The sequence below is a fragment of the Adiantum capillus-veneris genome, chromosome 18 (genome assembly GCF_014529385.1).
Source record: "Adiantum capillus-veneris isolate H3 chromosome 18, ASM1452938v2, whole genome shotgun sequence".
NCBI classification, from domain to species: Eukaryota; Viridiplantae; Streptophyta; class Polypodiopsida; order Polypodiales; family Pteridaceae; genus Adiantum; species Adiantum capillus-veneris.
Genome location: NC_140948.1, coordinates 121,211,044 through 121,232,981, shown reverse-complemented (window position 1 = coordinate 121,232,981; position 21,938 = coordinate 121,211,044). Strand labels below are relative to the sequence as shown.

The window sequence follows — 21,938 nt, the reverse complement described above, 5'->3', positions numbered from 1 at the left end:
ACCTCGTATCAATTATAAACGAGGAGGGGGGGGGGGGGGGGGGGGGGGGGAGTCTGAAGACCTTGACGTACATGGTGCATGTGCCTTGCCTTGCACATCCCACCTTGTCCAACATGACTTGCATACCTCCCTTTCGAACGAACAAGAAGATCTTTTATGGCTTCTCCAAGGCTCTCAAGTAAGGATGTGCTCGGGGGTCTCAAAAAGCTAGCCATGGTTGAAGATGCTGGTAACTAAAAAATTGTTCGTGAATGACAATGGATCGTGTAGCTGTGGTAATAACCATAACTGATTATTATTGTAGGGCGTCTTCAGTACTCAACTTCACCATGGGTTACATTGGTTGGTGATGGGGTTGCTAAAGATGGTTTGGAGTATTGGATTCAGGGAAACTTATGGGGCGAGTGACACGGGGTATGTGCTCTTTGAAGAGGTGCGCACATGGAGCTCATCTTGAACCGCAGCGGCAAGAGAGAACAATGTGGCAAGAATCTTCATCCCGCTGCGGCAAACCCGTGAAAGTAGGGCTTGGGATGTAGTTAGCCGCTGCGGCCCACCAATCTCGCAAAAAGCGAAGGGGAGGGAGAGCGTATTCCATGGAGATGAGTAGATTGTGTGCGCGAAGAGGGCTTGGCGGCAGTGCGCTAAATTTTCAGCTGCAGAGAATTCGTTACTGGTAAATCTTCATGTGCGCACCCTTTGAGAGGGAGTGGAAAGGAGGACGTTGTCTACGGAGTGAACATAATGGCCTCTTTCCCGGTTAAGCTAGGGCCAAATCTAGCCTCTATTCTTGCAGCACTTTCCTCCCTTTTGCAGTTGGGTGGTGTTCACTGTTGAGGATGATGGTACCCACTCGCCATTAGCTTGTCAGCTCCTTGGTCGAAAAGCCGTCTGAACATTTCAACATAATTTCATTAAGCCCTGTACATATTCTCTCGTGATTTGGCTTGTTTGATACCATTTGTACCCTGGTGTAGAATTAGCTCGCCCCTTGCCTTTGCTGCCCTCTGCTTCTGCTTCACCTTCGCCTATATTACCCTTCACCACTTGCAGCCGTGCTCTGCCCTCTGGTTGGACTCTGGGAGAAAATATTGATTTAAAAGTCCACTTTCCATCGACAATGTAGCCCCTATCTTGATGCCTGCACACTTGCAACACCTACAGACAAAGAAGTGTCCACCTGTGAGTGAGTGAGTGAGAGAGAGAGAGAGAGAGAGAGAGAGCGTTTCCTGCTCCTTGGATCTGTGAGTCTGACATGCGAGACAACGCTTTCCCCATCGCCTCCGGACACTCTCTCTCTCTCTCTCTCTCTCTCTCTCTCTCGTGGACACAACACCTTCCCCATCGAACATGTGGACAGAAGAGGGGTTTCTTTTTTGGCCTGCCATGCAGCAGCCTTAGCGTTTGGCCCAATTTTGGGACCAAGCACGTGGCATCTATTCATTAGTTATTGAAGTTAACTCATTTAATTGGGCAAATTGGTAGGCTGTTGGCGCCTTGTTTTCTTAAGCGCAGCCTTTTTCTGATACCTCGAGCCATGCCGTGCGTGGATGAGGCTCTGTTTAGAAGCTTTGGTTTTCTTCTGTCTCAAACTGGTGGGTGCACAGCCTTTTCCACGTGCTTTTGGCGTGCTGCCTATTTGTGTATCTCTTTAGAAGGTCTGGAGGAAGTAGTTTTACGTGGTTTGTGTCTCTTTGTTTTGCAGTGGTGAGTCTTAGCGGAAAATCTCTTGCAGGTTAGTTCCTGCTCTCTCTCTCTCTCTCTCTCTCTCTCTCTCTCTCTCTCTCTCCCCATGTCCGTCCATCCTGTAGGCTCTGCAAAAAGAATATCGTTGTTACTGTTTTTTGCATTTGATTGTTGACTGTATTCTTTTGTAATAGTCTATTAATGAACGAACTGTATTACAGTTTACTGTTGTAGCTTCACCTTTGTTCTCACTCGACTCTCTCAAGCATTCGTGAAGACCTCTGGAATGATGTGATTCTTCTCCATTGCTGCTTGTTTGGTGTATTGTTAATAACTAGTGATGAGATATTGTAGTGTATTTTTTCGTCTCTCTCTCTCTCTCTCTCTCTCTCTCTCTCTCTCTCTCTCTCTCGGATATGAAGCCTTCAAGCAAGCAGATATGGGAAGAGGCATTTGTGCATTTCTTGATGCAGTGTGGCTTGTTTTTTAATAAAATTGACCATTATTCGTTTTCTTTGTTGGCTTGTACCCTCGTGGAATTTGATGGTGTTTAATAGTATGTTAAGCTTGGGGTCAAGCTTGAGCAATTGCAATCTCTGTTGCTTTGATGCTTCCTTGGTAATTTCAAGATAAGTGAGTTATGCTAGACTTCGTGCCTTGTGATTGCTAGCTTGATGAAAAGTTTTACTCTTATTGGCAAGATTGTGTAAAGCCGTCTGAAACCTTGGCGTTTTCTATCGGCAAACGGCCGTCGAATCGACTGAATTTGCCGTCATGGAAGTCATAGGGGTTCATGTTGATGTGAAGTGATATGCTATTCAACAGTGGTCGTGTCGTTCGACTAGGTCTATTGCATGGAGTCTGTCTTTCTCTTGCCATTCTGGATGTGCCTTATCCTGACGATTTGTGCTACCAGCAAATGCATTCTCTTTTACATGTCTAGGAGCATCGACTGCAAATGGGCTGGCTTTTGGACGTATACTTTTGTTTTGTGGTTGTTGTCTTCTTGCTGGCCATGTATCCTGCCTGTTGTGATGCATCACATGCTGACATTGATCATGATCATACAGTTTTGATGGGAACATGCGTTCTTCACTGCAAACTTCTTGTTTTCGCACATAAGGCTTGTAGCCTGAAGCAGTAGGTCGCCCTCTTCCTGAAGGCCTTGTGGCTTCTTGCCCAAAGACATTGGGTGTTTCACCAAATCAGGGTCCTTTACAGGCTATAAAGGGTTTCTATTGTCTTTATGACTGTTCTTTGTGTGCAGTTCGCACCGTTTTGGAGGTTCTTGTTGTCTGGTATAGGTTGCTTGCAACCTCCAGAATCTCTCTTCTTTGTCCTGTAGTGTGATCTTTTCAGAGGGCTCCTCTTTATTCCATCTTGCACCTGGTAGTTTGTTAACAACACTTTTTCCTTGGTTTTGATATGCCATCTTCATTGTTTGAATTTATTTTCCAAGCAAGTGGGAAAACCTCTGTATGAAGTGAAGATTAGACTTGCTTGTGAGTGGCTAGCTTGCAATTCAATCAATGGTGTATTCAGCTCAGGGGTCTGCGAAGGACTTAAAATCATTCGCATGAAGGAGAAGGCCTTTAACAGTTGTTGCAGCATTTTGTTCAGCAGATTATGAGACTGGACCATTTGCAATTTGAGTAGTTATGCCCAAACCTTATGAATCATTTGTATTTTTGTGTCATTCATCGTTGATGGCAATGGACTGTCGATCGTCTTCAGTTTCTACTAGCCAGGTGGAGGACATTTTGGATCTATTGGGGCCGATGGAATCAATCATCCCGTCAAGATTATCTTGTTTACGCATCGTTCGAATGCAGTAGCTTCTTAGTACTTCAAATGAAGTATTATCTTCCATTCATTTCCTGTCATAGTGCATTGTATACTTGGCACTTGCTGGCCTCTGAAAGTGTCCCTATGGGATCGATGCAATGGTTGGGGTTAAACCTTGGAGCCCAAACTTTAGTAATGACTTCAGCTTTTGCTTTATGAAGGGCATACCTTCACTTTCCTTTCATGACCAAGGAGACTCACATGGCCTTGTAACATCTGGAATACCTTATTAGTAACATTGACCTTGCAGCAATGCCTAGATTGAGGAAAGACTCTGATGTCAATAATTAACAAATGCTTGTTGGCATCACAATCTGCGTAAACACCTACAATGCCAATGTTGAAACCTACTGCCAATCAGTTTACAGCCGTTGAGGTAGCGATGCGAGACGCAAGAAGTTTAGTCTAATCCCATATACATTCAAAGACTTCATGCTCGACTCAAAAGAGATAGGGCCACAAAGCTATTTGATTGCTTTCAGAGGAGGCAACGTGATGATTGCTCTATAGATGCAGTTACCTTCACCTCCATCATGAATGTCTGGCAGTTGTGCACAAGACATGCATTCACACAAGTCTATATATCAAAAGCCCAAAAACTGCTCGAAGACCCTTCTGTTTGATACAGAAAATTGGTTGAAATATATGTTCGAGTAGGCTAGGGCGTTTGAGAAAGCTATCGGACTATTTTCACAGTAGGCAAAATGATGTTTTCTCCGACAATGTCATTCAAAACCTTCCTATCCAGAGGGGTTCTCGGATGCTATGGGGTCTTGGAAAACAATGTTGACATTGATACTGGTTTGGTGTCCAAACACTCACAGGTAGACCTCTTCTAATGTTGTGACCTGCAATCATCGTACACACAGACACAGGCTATGAACTCTCTGACCTCTCTGGGTGGCAACATTTGAGGGTGGTTGAAAGGAGTGCATCGTGTGTCGTGACCTTGTGAGGTGGTCGATGACCACAGCTTCATGGTACGATCCTAGACAGAAACAATTGCGCCCACAATAGAGAGGACTTGAAGCTGTGAGAATTGCTCCAATAGAGCTGCTGCTGCTGCTGGTAATTGGCTGTATGAGCACTGGTCGGTGCCATCCAGAGAAAGCCTCATTGCCACGGACCTATATGATTGTTTTCACAGGAGGCAAAGTGATAGTTGCTCTATAGATGCAGTAACCTTCACCTGCATCAGGAGAGCCAAGTAATAGGCTGCTATAGATGCGCATAATGAAAGTGATAATTAATTCTCATTTCAACAATTTAGTTGAGAAGAGCCAAAGCATGACATGCCAATTTTGCTGATAATAGGGATACGTGCAGAACTAGGACAGAGCAAACATTGTGGCTTTGGGTAAGCTTGAGAGCAAAGATGCCCTAACACCCACGGGCATACATTCAAGAGAATACACATCTTATCCATTCATCCACAGGAAGTGTGATCTTTTCAGAGGGCTCCTCTTTGTGCCATCTTGCACCTGGTAGTTTGTTAACAACACTTTTTCCTTGGTTTTGATATGCCATCTTGCCTGAACTCGATGCAGGGTTCTTCTAACCATCAATGGCTGCTGAAGGTGTTCTTCGTTCTGCCTTTTTTTGTGCTCCTGAGAGATTCTTCTGGTGCAACGTATCTTGATTTTGAAGTGCTGGATCAGTTTGCTTGTCCGTGGCATAGTCATTGTTCTTCACAGTTGCAGCTGAAAATACTCTTTTGTGATCGTTTTTCTCGACTTGATTAGAGGCATCTTTATGTAAGCTTGAGGTTCCTACCTTCCTTTCTCCAGTGTAATCCAGACCCTCCTCATGATTAAATGAGGTCTGAATTTCTGTTACATAAGGAATGGCTTTTGGTGCCTACATTGATCCTATCACGTTTGCCATCATTATAATTTACGATTTGGGGTGCTCCTGCTGCTCCTTTTTTGTCACAGCCTCCAGCACCTGTAGATGGTGCTCAATTATTACTGTGATACTCATCATGAGGTCCACTTGAGCTGTGCCTCTTACTATTTTCTCGAGATAACTGATTTGGGTAAGTTGGCTACCCTTCTCTTGTTATTGCATTAAAGTATGGACCGTATTTATCGGAGAATAATTTTTGAGTTTTGGTATTTGATGAGAATTCATGTCTTCCAGATGTGTTTTCAATATACTTGCTTCTATGCGAACTTTTGTAAGTGAAGTCCTTCGTCAAAAACTGGTCTCTTGGAAACATCTGCATTACATGACCCTGAACTTTCTCTATCAATTTGTGCATGTGCTCTGCCTAAAGTTGGTATTTCTGCATTGATTCTGTCATCACTGCTCGCAATTGGAGCAAGCAGTTTAGAGCTTGCATGGGAATTCCCAACGTGTCTCGTCTTTGATGGCATGTTAGACAAGTAGCCAGTATCTTTTTTCTTTAAACCCCCATTTTCATCAACAGCAGCATCTCGCCCTTCGTGTCTTGGATGACACGAACCGTCGTTTGTATTATCCAGGGTGACATTGCCATCATTCTTTGAAGAAGAGCGTGATCCAGAGTACTGTTGTGCATAGTTTAGAATGGCAAGCCGGCCAGGTTCTCCGGCAATTGCCTTGGCTGTGGAAGTAAACCCATGCTCATTGAAGACATCAGCAATGTCGGGAGATGAAGCAACAGACTATTGAACAACTTTTTCTACCCAAGCATGTTGGACACTCACATTCTCATTTTCCATATTGCCTCTTTGAGAGTTTCTCCTAGGGTAGCCTGACTCTCAACTTGCAGGCGCTCTCAAGTTTGTGTTGCTAGACTTGCCTGCTTTTGATGAGTTTCTGGACACACTTGAGGCTATTAATGTGCCTTCTTTTTGAGAGAGGACTGCATCATCGTCTTCAACATAGACAAAAAAAAAAAAGTCTCTGCCACTGTCGCTTATCTCATCTGGATGTTGCATGAGGATTTCAGTTCTGTCGTCATTGTTTTCTTCCTGATAATCTGACACTTTACGATGAGCTAATGATGCTTCCTTAGTTTTATCAGGCTCATGTAATTGCTTGCGAAGCGGGCTGTATCTTGATGCTTTGTATATCTGTTCCTTGTTGTCTTCTGAGACGACTTCATCATTGTCCCTTGTATCATTCATCATGACTGAACCTGGTTTGTAAGACTCATTAGCTCCTTTTATATTGGCCCTTGTAGCCTTGTCTTCGAGAAGCAGGCCAAATCCGGAGCCATAGGACTGAGTACTATGTCTATTGTCGGAGATTCTTAAATTGCTCCTTGCGAGCTCCTCTCTTAGAAAAGAGCTTTCTTGCTCTAGGTCATAGCCAGGTGAAGCAGACTCATATTTGGGGAATGAATCTTGCTTTGGAGTGCGTCTAGATGCACCGAGTTTGGAGAGATGCCCTCAACCCGCACAAGCTCAAAACACTGGAGCGCTTGCTCATCTTAACCATGTAATGCATATTCTGTGATCAATACATTCCAAGAAACATCCCGAGACCTGAGTTCCTCAAGAACAGCTCTTGCTTTTGCAAAGGCACCACATTTGGTATACATGTCCATCAGAGCATTGCTGAGTACATACATATGCAATAGCTCTTATTGTTCCACATGCTTTGAGGGCACTAAGATAAGTAACGTTATCTGGCATGATGCCCTCATGCTTCATTCGGCTAAAAGACTTAGCTGGTCTTGGCCGTGAGCTGCAAGGTCTGTGATCAGTGCATTTCAAGAGACGACATCCCGACGGGGAAGCTCTTTAAGTACGGTCTCTGCCTTTGACCGAGCTTCTCCCCTGGAATCTTTTCATGAATTTCGTCTTCCTTATCATGGGCACTCAGAAGTCCGCATGCTTTCAAAATGCAAGTGAAAGTCGGTGCATCTGGAGGAATGCTCTCACGATGCGTGCAATCGAAACAAAGCAATGCTTCATCTTCTACATAACCAGCCATAAGTGTTTCCCAAGTTATTATGTCTTGAAAAGGGAGTGCTTCAACCATACATTCTGCCTTTAAAACCGCATCCCGCTTGGTATACATGTCTACAAGAACATTGCCAAAATCGGTATGTTTCTGCAGCATTTCTTCCCTTGCAATTCTATTGTGAATCTGTTTTCCTTTGTCAAAAGCTCCACTACAGCCGCATGCTTTCATGGCACAAGGATAGGTATGTAATACCTTGACTTGAGACTCTGCTGGCTTGAAGGATGAACGTCGTTGCGGTGATTTCTGACGACAAGGAAGTTGCGAGACTGTTTCGGTCTTCATTGGGATTATTTTGAACACCAGGAGATAGACATGAGGCTAACCTGCATTCCCATTGTTAGAGAAACGAAGGGCTGAAATTACAAATGTCGATGATGTCGACGATGGATAGTGATGAAAGCACTTGGCTTCAGAGAGGGAGCGATCAAACAGAGTCTCAACTATTTGCTGAAGCACCGGATTAGATCGTAAATGCAGAACTAGTCTAGTCTTCTATGATAGAAAGGGTTGAAACTGGAAAACGATGAGGCTGACACGGTGTACAGATTAGCATTAGGACTGCCTCATCGGCATGGAACAGAAAAGCTAGGCCTGCTCTTGCGTAAAAAAACCTAGATTCGATTCAAGAGCAGAAACCACTGTAAGTTCTGTAAAAACGCTAAAAAAGGCCTGCTGCTAGTGCTCCTAAACCATGTACGTGGAAATGCTGCTTTCTCAATCTATGCTGCTTTCTCAATCTGGCTTTCAGAGGCGTGCTATAAATGTGTTGTTTCAATCGTGTTTGAGTTTGAAGGAAAAAACTCTCTGTAAATGGAATGTGCGTAGACGTAGTACCTCAGGCAGACTCGATCAGTGAATGTATTACCTTGAGTCGAGATTCTAATGACTTGAAGGATGAATGTCGTTGCAGTGATTTCTGACGACAAGGAAGTTGCGGGGCTGTTTTGGTGTTCTTTGTGACTCTTTTGAATGCCAGGAGATAGACATGGGGCTAATCTGTATTCCCATTGTTAGATAAACGCAGGGCTGATATTGCAAATCTTGATGATGTCGACGAATAGTGATGAAAGTACTTGGTTTCAGAGAGGGAGTGATCGAACAGAGCCTCAATTGTTTGCTGATGCACCATTCAGTTAAAAGACTTAAGTGCTAGCTGGCCTTGGCCATGGGCTGCAAGGTCCATGGTTAGCGCATTTCAAGAGACGAGATCCCGACGGGGAATCCCTTCAAGTACGACCTCTATCTTTGAGAGAGCTCTGCCCTTCGCATACATGTCAACGACAGCATTGCCCAGAGCAATGTGATTTTTCAGCAGTTCATGTCTCACTGTCTCTTCATAAATATTCTTCCCCCTATCCAAGGGTCAGCTTTGAAAAGGGCTTCCCTCGCAACTGTGTTGTTGCCTGTATGAGTGTTTTATGGTGTGAATCGAATGTGCATAGATGGAATATCTCAAGCAGATTCAATTTGTGAATGTCGCACCTGATTTTTGGAGACGAGACAACCTTAGGGCTGTTTTGATGGCGTGCTACAAATGTTTTGTTTCAATCATGTTCGAGTTTCAAGGAAAAACTCTCTGTAAATGGAATGTACGTAGACGCAATATCTCACGTAGACTCGATCAGTGAATGTAATACCTTGAGTCAAGAATCTATTGACTTGAAGGATGAATGTCGTTGCGGTGGTTTCTGAGAACAAGGAAGTTGCGGGGCTGTGTCGATGTTCTTTGCGACTCTTTTGAACTCTAGTAGACAGACATGGGATTGATCTGCATTCCCATTGTTAGAAAAACGAAGGGCTGAAATTGCAAATCGCGATGATGTTGACGATGGATAGTGATGAAAGCACTTGGTTTCAGAGAGGAAGCGACCGAACAGAGCCTCTGTTGTTTGCTGAAGCACGAGATTAAATCGTAAAGGCAAAACTATCCAGTCTTCAGTGGCAGAAAGGGTTGACTTCAGACTCTGCTGACTTGAAGGATGAACGTCGCTGCGGAGATTTCTAACAACAAGGAAGTTGTGGGGCTATTTCCGTCTTCTTTGGGATTCTTTTGAATACTAGGAGATAGACATGAGGCTGACGTGCATTCCCATTGTTAGAGAAACGAAGGGCTGAAATTGCAAATGTCGACGATATCGACGATGGATAGTGATGAAAGCACTTGGCTTCAGAGAGGGAGCGATCGAACAATGTCTCAATTGTTTGCTAAAGCACCGGATTAGATTGTAAAGGCAGAACTACTCCAGTCTTCTGTGACAGAAAGGGTTGAAACTAGAAAACAATGAGGCTGACATGGTGTACAAATTAGCATTAAGACTGCCTCATCGGCATGGAACATTAAGCTAAGGCCGCTCTTGCGTAAAAAAAGCTAGATTCGATTCAGAAGCAGAACCCATTAGTAGACTGTAAGTTTTGTAAAAAATGTTGAAGAAGACTTGTTACTAGTGCTCCTAAACCATCTACGTGGAAATACTGCTTTCTCAATCTGGCTTTTGGAGGCATGCTACAAATGTGTCGTTGCAATCGTATTCGAGTTTCAAAGAACAAGCTCTCTGGAAATGGAATGTGCACAGACGCAATATCTCAGACAGACTCATTCAATGAATGCAATACCTTTAGTCGAGACTCTGCTGACTTGAAGGATGAACGTCGTTGTAGTGATTTCTGATGACAAGGAAGTTACGGGGCTGTTTCGGTGTTCTTTGCGATTCTTTTGAACACTAGGAGATAGACATGGGGCTGATCTACATTTCCATTGTTAGATAAACGAAGGGCTGAAATAACAAATCTTGATGATGTCGACGATGGACAGTGGCGAAAGTACTTGGTTTCAGAGAGGGAGTGACCGAACAGAGCTTCAGTTGTTTGCTGAAGCACCATTCGATTAAAAGACTTAAGTGTTAGTTGGCCTTGGCCATGGGTTGCAAGATCCGTGATCAGCGCATTTCAAGAGACGAGATCCTGACGGGGAAGCTCTTCAAGTACGACCTCTTATCTTTGAGAGAGCTCTGCCCTTTCCATACATGTCAAAGACAGCATTGCCCCGAGCAATGTGATTTTTCAACAACCCATGTCTCATTGTCTCTTCATGAATTTGCTCTCCCCTGTCCAAGGGTCAGCTTTGAAAAGGGCTTCCCTCGCAACTGTGTTGTCGCCTGTATGAGTGTTTTATGGGGGTGAAGGGAATGTGCATGGACGGAATATCTCAGACAGATTCAATCCGTGAATGTCGCCACAATGATTTCCGAAGACAAGACAACCTTGGGGCTGTTTTGATGGCGTGCTACAAATGTGTTGTTTCAATCGTGTTCAAGATTCAAGGAAAAAACTCTCTGTAAATGTAATGTACATAGACGCAATATCTCAGATAGACTCGATCAGTGACTGTAATACCTTGAGTCAAGACTTTACTGACTTGAAGGATGAATATCGTTGCGGTAATTTCTGACAACAAGGAAGCTGCGGGCCTGTTTCGGTGTTCTTTGCGACTCTTCTGAACGCAAGGAGACAGACTTCTTTGCGACTCTTTTGAACACCAGGAGATAGATATGGTGTTGATCTGCATTCCCATTGTTAGATAAAAGAAGGGCTGAAATTGCAAATCGCGATGATGTCGACGATGGATAGTGATGAAAGCACTTGGTTTCAGAGAGGAAGCGACCGAACAGAGCCTCTGTTGTTTGCTGAAGCACCAGATTAAATCGTAAAGACAGAACTATCCAATCTTCAGTGTCAGAAAGGGTTGAAACTGGAAAACGGTGAGACTGATGCGGAGTACAGACTAGCATTAGGACTGCCTCATCGGCATGGAACAGAAAAGCTAGGGCTGCTCTTGCATTAAAAAACCTGAACTCGATTCAAGAGCAGAAACTATTAGCAGATTGTAAGTTTTGTAAAAACGCTACAGAAGACTTGCTCTACTAGTGCTCCTAAACGGTCCACGTGGAAATGTTGCTTTCTCAATCTAGCTTTCGGAGGCGTGCTACAAATACGTTGTTCCATTCGTGTCGAGTTTCAAGGAAAAAACTCTGTGTAAATAGAATGTGCATAGATGCAATATCTCAGGCAGACTTGACCAATGAATGTAATACCTTGAGTCGAGACTCTACTGACTTGAAGGATGAATGTCGTTGCGGTGATTTCTGAAGACAAGGAAATTGCGGGGCTGTTTCGGTGTTCTTTGCGACTCTTTTGAACGCCGGGAGACAGATATGGGGCTAATCTGCATTCCCACTGTTAGAGAAATGAAGGGCTGAAATTGCAAATCTCGATGATATTGATGATGTACAGTGATGAAGGCACTTGGTTTCAGAGAGGAAGTGATCGAACAGATCCTTAATTGTATGCCGAAGCATGAGATTACAGAAAAGAGATCGGAAAGGCAGACCTAATCCAATCTTCAGTGACAACAAGGATTGAAGGTGGAAAACAGTGAGGTTGACACGATGTACAGACTAACATCAGGACAGTCTTATCGGCATGGAACAGAAAAGCTAGAGCTACTCTTGCGTAAAAGATCCTAGAACCGATTTAGGAGCAGAAACCATTAGCATAGCGCAAGTTCTGTTAAAAACGTTGCAGAAGACTTGCTACTAGTGCTCCTAAACCATCTACGTGGACATGTTATTTTCTCAATCTGGCTTTGGGAGGCGTGCTACGAATGCGTTATTTCAGCCATGTTCGAGTTCCAAGGAAAAAACTCTCTTTTTTTTAGGACCGTGATGTCTTGTCTTATTGCAGTCCTAGGTGACTGCCTTTCTGTAAGCAGCGCAGGCAAACGTATTTCAACAAATTGCTTTCTCCCAACTCTGGGTGCATGTTGGAGAAAGTAACCGCTACTGAGATGCCTTTCGTGAAACATGTGCATGTGTCCAATTCAAAGCTTAAGCTACAATACTCATCGAACCTAGTGTGATCAGCCTAGGATTAGGTATAGGTGCATAAACCTACCATCACGAAGGCTGAATCCAAATAAATAGGTGCAATTGAAAACGTTTTGGCGGCATCATGTAATTGGATATGGTCTGAAAGAAAATAACTTGCCATGAGCAGTCTTCCTGACCAATCAGCTTGCCTATAATGAGATAAATAAGTCCTTCCCAAGTTGCGCACTTTTGGTTTCATGGACAGCGGCAAGTAGCAAGTTTTGCTTGGCGTCATCTCTTAGCAAGAGTGAGAAAATGGCCTTGACAATGCTACTTCTCTTCCCGATTCTGCTAAGGCGAACATCAACTTGATTTCATTAGCGCTGATGTTTAAAGGACGTAGAATAAAGTGGTAGATTGAAAGGAAAGGTCTACAATTAGATATCTTTAGACACCTTGCACATTGATAGGTAGAAAGGGTCGAAAGTTCAGCGTGATATTGTATCAAAACGCAGCGAAGAAGTAATACTCTTCTACTTTTGTCTTTATTTTGTGAATGCTTGTGCAATTAGAAACTTCGAGTCTCTTGGATCCGGCTCCATGGTTGACTCTTCGGATGTGATAAGCTTCTCGAGATCAAGCCAACGACTTTCTTTAGGTTCATCCAAGCAAATTAGAAAACAATGTGCATTGAAATTGAGCGTCTCATAAAGACGAAGGCCATATCCTCGAAAAGGACACTCATAACATGTCCAAACACAATATTGAGGACCACAAGTGCATAGAAAAGAGAATTTGCTGGCATTCTTAAAAGATCTAATGTCTTACAATCTCTTGGTAACCTCAAAATCGACATGTGAGAAGAGCCCAACAAGCTACTATCACAATGAGGAATGTTGGATTACCTTCATGCTGCAATATTGCTACGGACAACGACGAGTAGCAAGTTTGCTTGGCGTCATCTCTTAGCAAGAGTGAGAAAATGGCCTTGACAATGCTACTTTTCTTCCCGATTCTGCTAAGGCGAACATCAAATTGATTTCATTGGCTCTGATGTTTAAAGGACGTAGAAGAAAGTGGTAGATTGAAAGGAAAGGCCTACAATTACATATCTTTAGAGACCTTGCACATTGATAGGTAGAAAGGGTCAAAAATTCAGCGTGATACTGTATCAAAACGTAGTGAAGAAGTAATATTCTTGTACTTTTGTCTTTCTTTTGTGAACGCTTGTGCAATTAGAATCTTCGAGTCTCTCTTGGATCTGCCTCCATAGTTGACTCTTCGGAGTTGGATATCTTTAGACACCTTCCACATTGATAGGTAGAAAGGGTCGAAAGTTTAGCGTGATACTGTATCAAAACGCAGCGAAGAAGTAATATTCTTCTGCTTTTGTCTTTCTTTTATGAACGCTCGTGCAATTAGAAACTTCGAGTCTCTCTTGGATCCGGCTCCATAGTTGACTCTTCAGATGTGATAAGTTTCTTGAGATCAAATCGACGACTTCCTTTAGGGTCATCCAAGCAAAGTAGAAAACAATGTGCATTGGAATTGATTGTCTCATGAAGACAAAGACCATATCTTCGAAAAGGACACTCAAACATGTCCAAACACAGTGTTGAGGACCACAAGTCCATAGAAAAGAGATTTTGCTGGCATTCTTAAGAGATGTAATGTATTACAATCTCTTGGTAAGCTCAAAATCGACATGTGAGAATAACCCAACAAGCTATTGTTGCACCGAGGGATGTTGGACTGCCTTCATGTTGCAATATTGCTATTAGCTAAGAGAAACTTGTAATTATGAGAATACATATAATACAAAGAGTAGTCTTTTTTGAATGCGCAACACAAATAGAGAGAGAGAGAGAGAGAGAGAGAGAGAGAGAGAGAGAGAGAGAAGTGTATATGTAATTAATCAACACAAAACATATATGACTTTTTGTTCTTTGGGTTGTGACATATTTCAACTTTTCACAAATGTTTGATTGACTGTGTGTATTGTTATGAAATCGTTAGAGATTTAATTTGTTGTGAATTGTTGCCTTGCTTGACAAATTCTTGTGTGATTTGACTAGTTCTATTATTTTGGGCTTACTTGTCGGTGTATTTGTGCCATGCTCATTATGGATAGATCTTTTTTTTTTTCCATAGAATTCGTCGTTTGCAATTTGCATGAACACTTGTTTTCTTCAAAATGTTTGTGAGAAACTAAAATACATGAGTTACAGATTGATTGGACTTATACGATGATTGTCTTCTGTGGTAGCTTTAAGACGGGGGAAAAAAAAGAACGCTGTGTACATTTACAGGGTGACAACATTGCTCACTTGACTTTCAAGTTAAATATGATATGCCGTCTTCAGATGTATTACTGTTGTACAAAACAAGCTAGATATGTCAACATTGCTACATGCAAAATATTCTTGTGCTTCCGACTTTAAATGAGTTTTAACTTTTCATTTTAAAGATGTCTTTCTGGTGTATGCAAATATTGATGTGATATATAATTGAGTTATGGTCTGAGTATTCGTTAATCTGAATAATGTAGGCATTAATTAAAAAATAGAGTTTTGTGGAAGTTGTCTCCCTGCATAAGGAAGAAGAAGATATATATACTGAAAGTGATTAAGTCTTCCAATTCATTGGCCTTACTTTCAGGAAAACTTCAACATATAAGTTAAGTTTAACATCGTCAAACCCAAGAAACGCTCACCTTTATAGACTCTACTGATTCATCTATATGCGGTGGATTATCTTTTGTTTTTTCTCCCTTGTTTTTTGAACAGTCTTTAAAAAATGAATCTCGTTTTGATTTAAATTGTCATGATTTCATCTGCGTAGTCAGTCTTTCCTCTTATGCGTTCATTCATTGTCTACAAAAATTATGACTGATAGCCGTTATCTTGGCTATATCTACCATCAATAAATCTATATTGTGATATTATTTTATTACATTGATTACCCTGTGGGAAGACTTCGACAAAGCATTGTTACTTCGATTCAGTGTATCGTTCTCTGAATCCAAAAGTACTCGTTTGTGATCGATCTTTTGGGGAGTCTTCGCCAGATAATCGTTGATTCGATTGGGTATGTCCTTGTTCAAACCAATAAGTGATTGCATCCATTGACTCATCATCTGAAGACACTTCGACAAACAGTCGTTATTTTGACTATATTTGTCGTCCTTGAATTTGTATGATGAGTCTATTTTTCTATCTTGGTAGTTCTTTGGAAAGATTTCGACAGAGGATTGTCACTTCGATTCAATCTATCATCCCCTGAATTCAGAAGTATCCATTTTCTTTCACTTTGTTGATCGATCTTTTGGGAGTCTTTGCCAGACAACCATTGATTCGATTGAGTCTGTCGTTGTTCGAACCAACGAGCGATTGCATTTATTGACTCATTATCTGAAGACACTTTCTTTTTCTTTTCTCCCTTGCTTTTTGAAGAGTCTTTAAGAAATAAATTTGATTTTGGTTTGAATCGTCGTGGTTTCATTTCCGTAGTCAGTCTCTTCTCTTCTACGTTCATGCATCTTCCACATAAAGTTTGACAGGCAGTCGGTATTTCGGCTATATCTGCCATCCGTAAATCTACATTGTGAGTTTATTTTGTTATATTGATTATCTTGTGAGAAGGCTTCAATAGAGGATTGTCTCTTTGATTCAATCTGTCGTTCCCTGAATTCAGAAGTACCCGTTTTCTTTCATTTTGTTGATCGATCTTTTAGGAGCCTTCGCCAGACAATCGTTGATTCGATTGGGTCTGTCGTCGTTCGAACCAATGACCGATTGCATTCGTTGACTCATTATCTGAACACTTTCTTTTGCTTTTCTCCCTTGCTTTTTGAAGAGTTTAAAAAATGAATCTGATTTTGGTTTAAATCTCGTGGTTTCATCTCCGTAGTCGGTCTCTTCTCTTCTACGTTCATGCATCCTCTACAGAAAGTTTGACAGACAGTTGTTATTTCGGCTATATCTGTCATCATTAAATCTACATTGTTAGTTTACTTTGTTATATTGATTATCTTGTGGGAAGGCTTCGACAGAGAATTGTCACCTCGATTCAGTCTATCGTCCCGTGAATTCAGAAGTATCCGTTTTCTTCCGTTTTGTTGATCGATCTTTTGGGAGTCTTCGCCAGACAATCGTTGATTCAATTGGGTATGTCGTTGTTCAAACCAATGAGCGATTGCATTCATTGACTCATCATCTAAAGACATTCGACAACCAGTCGTTACTTCGATTATATTTGTCGTCCTTGAATTTGTATGGTGAATCTATTATTCTACCTTGATAATTCTTTGGAAAGACTTCGATAGATGATCGCTGTCTCGGTTTTATCTGCCTTTTTTCAAATCCAAGAATAAAGGTGTTTGCTTCAGTTAGAACCACAGTAACTTCATCCACATAAGACACTACTTTTTTTGTATTGACCACTGCTTGAAGAAACTTCGTTGGTTTGACATCATTTTTGCTCTATTTGTCATCACTAAATTTGTACAGCGAGTTTACTTTACTACATTGACCATCTTCCGATGCTAAGTATCTTCTGAGGAAACTTTGATGAACAGACGACACTTAGATAACATCTACCATCGTTGAATTTGTGCTTTTATAAATAAACAAGATTCCGATGGAAGATCGTTCCTCTAGCTTGTGTTCGTCACCATCGAGCTCACAAAATATAGACTCACACTAAGTCATGATTACATGCGCTGTTATTTGTATGTTTCACGATTACTGGTTGGCGTGAGGATCTGATTTGTTGTAACGAACGTATTTTAAAAAAACACAGATATAAACTTACGTGCGCATTGTCATATAATTTTGCGACAAAAGATGTCAACCAAGATTCTCGATTCAGATGTAAAGAAAAGAGTTCGATGTCAAATTCTGATGGTGATATCGTCACTGTCTACAGGACATATAGATGCCATTGTTGCGAGTGAAGTAAAGCTTCACAACCTTGTGCAAGAGATTGTCAGATCAACAGAAAAAAAATTCACGGGCATTGACGAAGAAAGCATAAAGCATTTTTTGCTTAGTATAATTGGCAATCTACCCAAGTGTGCTCGTGACCTCGGCAAAGAACTTCCGACAAAAGTGGATACAATGAAATTAATCACTTCTACGACAGATGGAGAGTAGAGAAAGAAAAGTCCAAGCGAGCAAAAGCAATAGATAGCCAATTCTACTTGAGCAAGAGAATGCGGAAGACGATGCTCACTGCAACAGAAAAAAGCGGTGAAGGAACATCTACAAATGTACACAGATTAGAAGACGTTGCTACTGGAGAAGCTGCCAAGGGTATTCATTTATTGCGTACTATGTATAATACATCATGTCGCGTGACGATTGGAGTGCCTGTTGAGGCTTTGGTGCTAGGCAAGAGGCTTGAAAAGGGATCGTACGGTGAGGTTTTTGAATGTAATGTTCAAGGTGTCTCGTACTTTCCAATGTCCATCACATACTGTGCTAAACAATTTACTGGAAGTCGTGCAAGAATACATAGATCTTTTGCGCATGAAGCAGCGATCGATTTGGCGCATCCAGGAATAGTTCGAGCTCTTGGTCATACTCGCAAAGAGCCATGGTGGTTGCTATTCCCCTTCTTTAATGGAGGAAATCTTGGGACCATCATACAAAGTCTGCCAAGCTCTTATGAAACTTTTGCAGGCATGCTGAAACCTGATTCGTCGGATGAGAGAGAGGACAAGAAAAAAGGAAAGAAAAAGAAACCAAAGCAACTACCACAAGACGAAAAAATTGCAAGAATCGCTAGCCTGATTAACAATGCACCATCTATAATCATGACATTGGTAGCTACAGTATGTGCAGCACACAATGAAGGAGTTATTCATAATGACCTTCATCCATGGAATGTTATGTTTGATTTCACCAAGGAGGGAATGCCTCGAATAGGATTGATTGATTGGGGTTTAGCTTTGAGAGATGGGATCGAACAGAGGCCTACAAATATCGCAATAAAAGAAGAGCACGATGCGAGACCATGGAGAGCTCCAGAGCTACTGAATATTGCTTCTCCCTGTCCTTGGACTAAAGCAACTGATATGTACGCTTTGGCTTGGTTGATAGAAATGTTCACAATCTTCTGCGATGAGTTTAGACACTTCTACAAAATGAAATGGAATGGACGTTCAGAAATCGACACTGCTTTCATTAAAGAGTGGATGACAGAATATAAGTGTATTATGCCAGAAGATAGAAAAACAGCAGTGGATCTTTTAGAGAGATTACAAAAGCTTGATTTCAAATATGAGAAGTGCTTACGACCTATCTATACGAGATGTCACCACATCTCGTTTAGCCAATATCTTCTCAAGCATTAGATAACCTTTTGTATATATATATATACATGGTTTCCTCGTTGTTTAAAAAGTTTTCAATGATATTGTTTTCTCCTCTTTTTTTGCTTTCTGGATTCCTAAATCACTTAGCTTCTTTCTTCTTTGATATTAAGTGTGTCATGACATTAATGTAGAAACAACATAACTATGTCTTGCTCTTTTTATACACAGGGAACAAAAGCTCGTTTGACACATTTTAATAGGATTCAAGAAGTATTTTATTTAGTATCAATCATTTGAGATTTACACAGTTTGCTCTACTTGATAAGTAAGATGTGTTTTTTAAAAATTCGATATATTATAAAAAAGACTGTTAGTCTCACACTTAGGGCTTTCTTATGTCTGGAAATAAGATTCACAAGACGACATCATTGCTTAGAGATGTAATTTTATCATCTTCATTCATCAAAAACAAGCAGAGACCTTCTCTATATATATCTAATAGCTTGTTGAGAGCAATATATTTACATTTGTGGAATACAAAGCTTAATATATCTAAGAATATGCTCAATAGAAGAACACTGTGACCTTTAAACAATCTTTACAGATTCTAGATTCCATTGAAGCTTGTGAAAAGTAATTAGGAAGAGAGCACAACATCAAAGACTTATTTCAATGCACCTTCAAAGCAACTTGAAGCAATTGTTGCGATTCGGCACACCTTGAAAGAAAAAAATGGTTCTTGCGAGCCACAAAAAAAAAAATCTTTCTCCCCCCCTTCCCTCTCTCTCTCTCTCTCTCTCTCCCCCCCCCCCCCCCCCCCCCCCCCTCAATGTCTTGTATCTTGAAAATATTTCAATAGGCTTAAAATAAACTCTGCTTGTAATTGACACAATTTACTACTCCTATTTTATAAGACGCTCAGAATCATACCTTTTTTGCCATGTTCTCTTTTAACCATCTCACTTTAATGATTATATTACAGAGCAACAACATATAACTTTCAGTATGGCTTTTCGTTCTTACAACGCAGAAAAAATGGACATTGATGGTATCTTGACAGCAAATAAATTCTTACTGTTATAATACTATATGTGGTGAGATTTGAGTCCTTGATTATTTCGTAGAACCAAGCAAAAAAAATCAAGCACAATGTAGTGATGTTCCAATCAAAGGAAAAAGCCCATATTCAAAGCGAAGCAGTGCTCCAATCGAGCTTAGCGAAACATCTGTGAGCTCCCCTGCTAAGGGTCGAAAAAGAGCTGTTGAAAATGAACGTGCGTTCATTGTTTAATCATGCTTTCCAGAGAAGAAAGAACAGTCTCACAGTGAGCATCATTTTTTGTGCATTCCATTTGCCCAATTAAACTTTATTGAAATGCAACATAAAATACATACTTCTTAACAGGTGCACGAAGCGTTCATCGATCTAGTGGTTCAAAAGCCCCGTATAACAATGCAACAAATCAAGATGTCAAGCATGCACACGACGCACAATATCTACCTGAAAATTTGATCTGCATGCCTCAAAACATTGATGTGATCAACCTTGAAGATAATGACAATGATGATGATGAAGTGATCACGTATCAAGCAGGCCCGCAAGCAGGAACCTCACTTCCGTTGCTTCACATTGTCGATCTTTGTGACGTGACATCTCAATTTGCTATAGAAGGATATGTGTTAAATAACTATGGTACACACAAGATCAATGAAGCATTCAACAATAAACATTTCAAAGTGGACATTGTAGATTCACACAACTCAAACACCATCACAGTTGTTATAGGAGCTTTGCTCATAAATCTTTTCCTCAACAAGCTGAAAGTTGGTAAATTTGTACGCATAGAGGGTGCTTCTGTGAGACAAAAGAATAGTAAGGATGGAGGTAGCTCATCACTTTCTTTGTATTTAGATGGCTCATCAGTTATTACTAATGGTACACCTTTTTCCGTCAACTTGAGCTTCTACCCTGAGATTAAAATCAGAGCTTTTCTGAATGAAGCAACAAGTTCTGGCCTAAAGAACTATCTGGGAACTATCGCATTTGTCGTCATCAAGTGTGACAACATTGAAGTTGGAACTTCCTCCATTCGTGGAGAGCTTTTAGTTGCAGATGGACCCGATGACAATGATCGTGCGAATGTAAGCCTCATTGAAACGTTAAATTGAAATCAATCTTCTATATTGTAACTCATAGACTCTGATTGTTGCAGTTGTGTTTTGTAAATGACCGAAAAGAAGACTGCAGAAACATTGTGAGAGAGATCGAGAATGGAACAACAGTTATGCGTGTCGCAAGAAATATTGGAATTTTGTATGGAAAAGGAGATGCTCTATCTATTCTAGATCTGACTATCTTACTGCCAGTTCAGAGCAACCGGCTTCGTCGTGAATTGCTTCAGACTTACAATAAGCAAACAGAAGACCTTGGATACGATCAAGAGGTGAGCGCAAGCTTACAATATATATAAGAAAAATAATACAATTGCTTTAACATGACGCACTGCTTTGCAGATTTTTGGCGTCTTGCAATTTACGAACATAAACAGTGTTCTCGTCGAGCCTGCTTGTAAAAATTGCCAGTCCAATAAAATACGAAAGACTGTAGAAAATTTATACTGCGTCACATGCGAAAGCTTTACAGAAATAGATCAAATTCCAAAGCTCCAGGTGAAGATCAAAATGTAAGAAAAGAAAACTGTGCATGCGCAGCTTACCGGCAGTTTTAGTTGATGATGTACTGCACTTAGGAAAGTCTTTTTGCAGTGTCTACTCTAAAAGTGTCATCACTGCGAGAGAGATACTTGCTTCAGCCTCTCGAACTGGAAAATTTAAGGTCAACCTTGCAGGCGTGATAGTGGCTTTCACTGAACAGTTGAAGAACTAGAAGAAGGGAGAGAGAGACAGAGTGCCTTCACTTGACACATCGATAAAAGCGGACAGAATGTTTATGACAAGAAAAAGATATACATTGTAAATAAATAAAGATGACAAAGACTGTCTTCTATAATAAAAGAATGTACATAGAACACTCAAACAACTATGTGTGTACATAGAACGCTCAGAACACCACATGCTACGATGTTACTGCTTTTCTCTGATCACTTTGTTGTTTCGTAGAAAAGTTAGTCTTTTAAAAAAAAATATGTGTTCGATATTGTCGAGTTTACGATATATTTTCAGTTGCTATTTCTTTAACACGTTCTGATTGCTCATGAGAGAGAGAGAGAGAGAGAGAGAGAGAGAGAGAGAGAGAGAATAAACAAAGACAA

General features: G+C 41.1%; 1 long non-coding RNA gene and 2 pseudogenes across 1 annotated transcript; 2 read left to right on the top strand and 1 right to left on the bottom strand.

Annotated features, from left to right (window-relative positions):
• Window positions 1-853: 853 nt before the first annotated feature.
• LOC147436316 (uncharacterized) lies at window positions 854-14,816 on the top strand. Its single transcript, XR_015185178.1, has 3 exons — window positions 854-1,595; window positions 1,706-1,735; window positions 14,617-14,816. It is a non-coding gene; the product is annotated as an uncharacterized LOC147436316 (long non-coding RNA).
• LOC147436317 (uncharacterized) lies at window positions 4,933-7,063 on the bottom strand (annotated as a pseudogene).
• Window positions 14,817-17,057: 2,241 nt separating the features above from the next.
• Window positions 17,058-21,553, top strand: LOC147436315 (uncharacterized; annotated as a pseudogene).
• The last annotated feature ends 385 nt before the right edge of the window (window positions 21,554-21,938 follow it).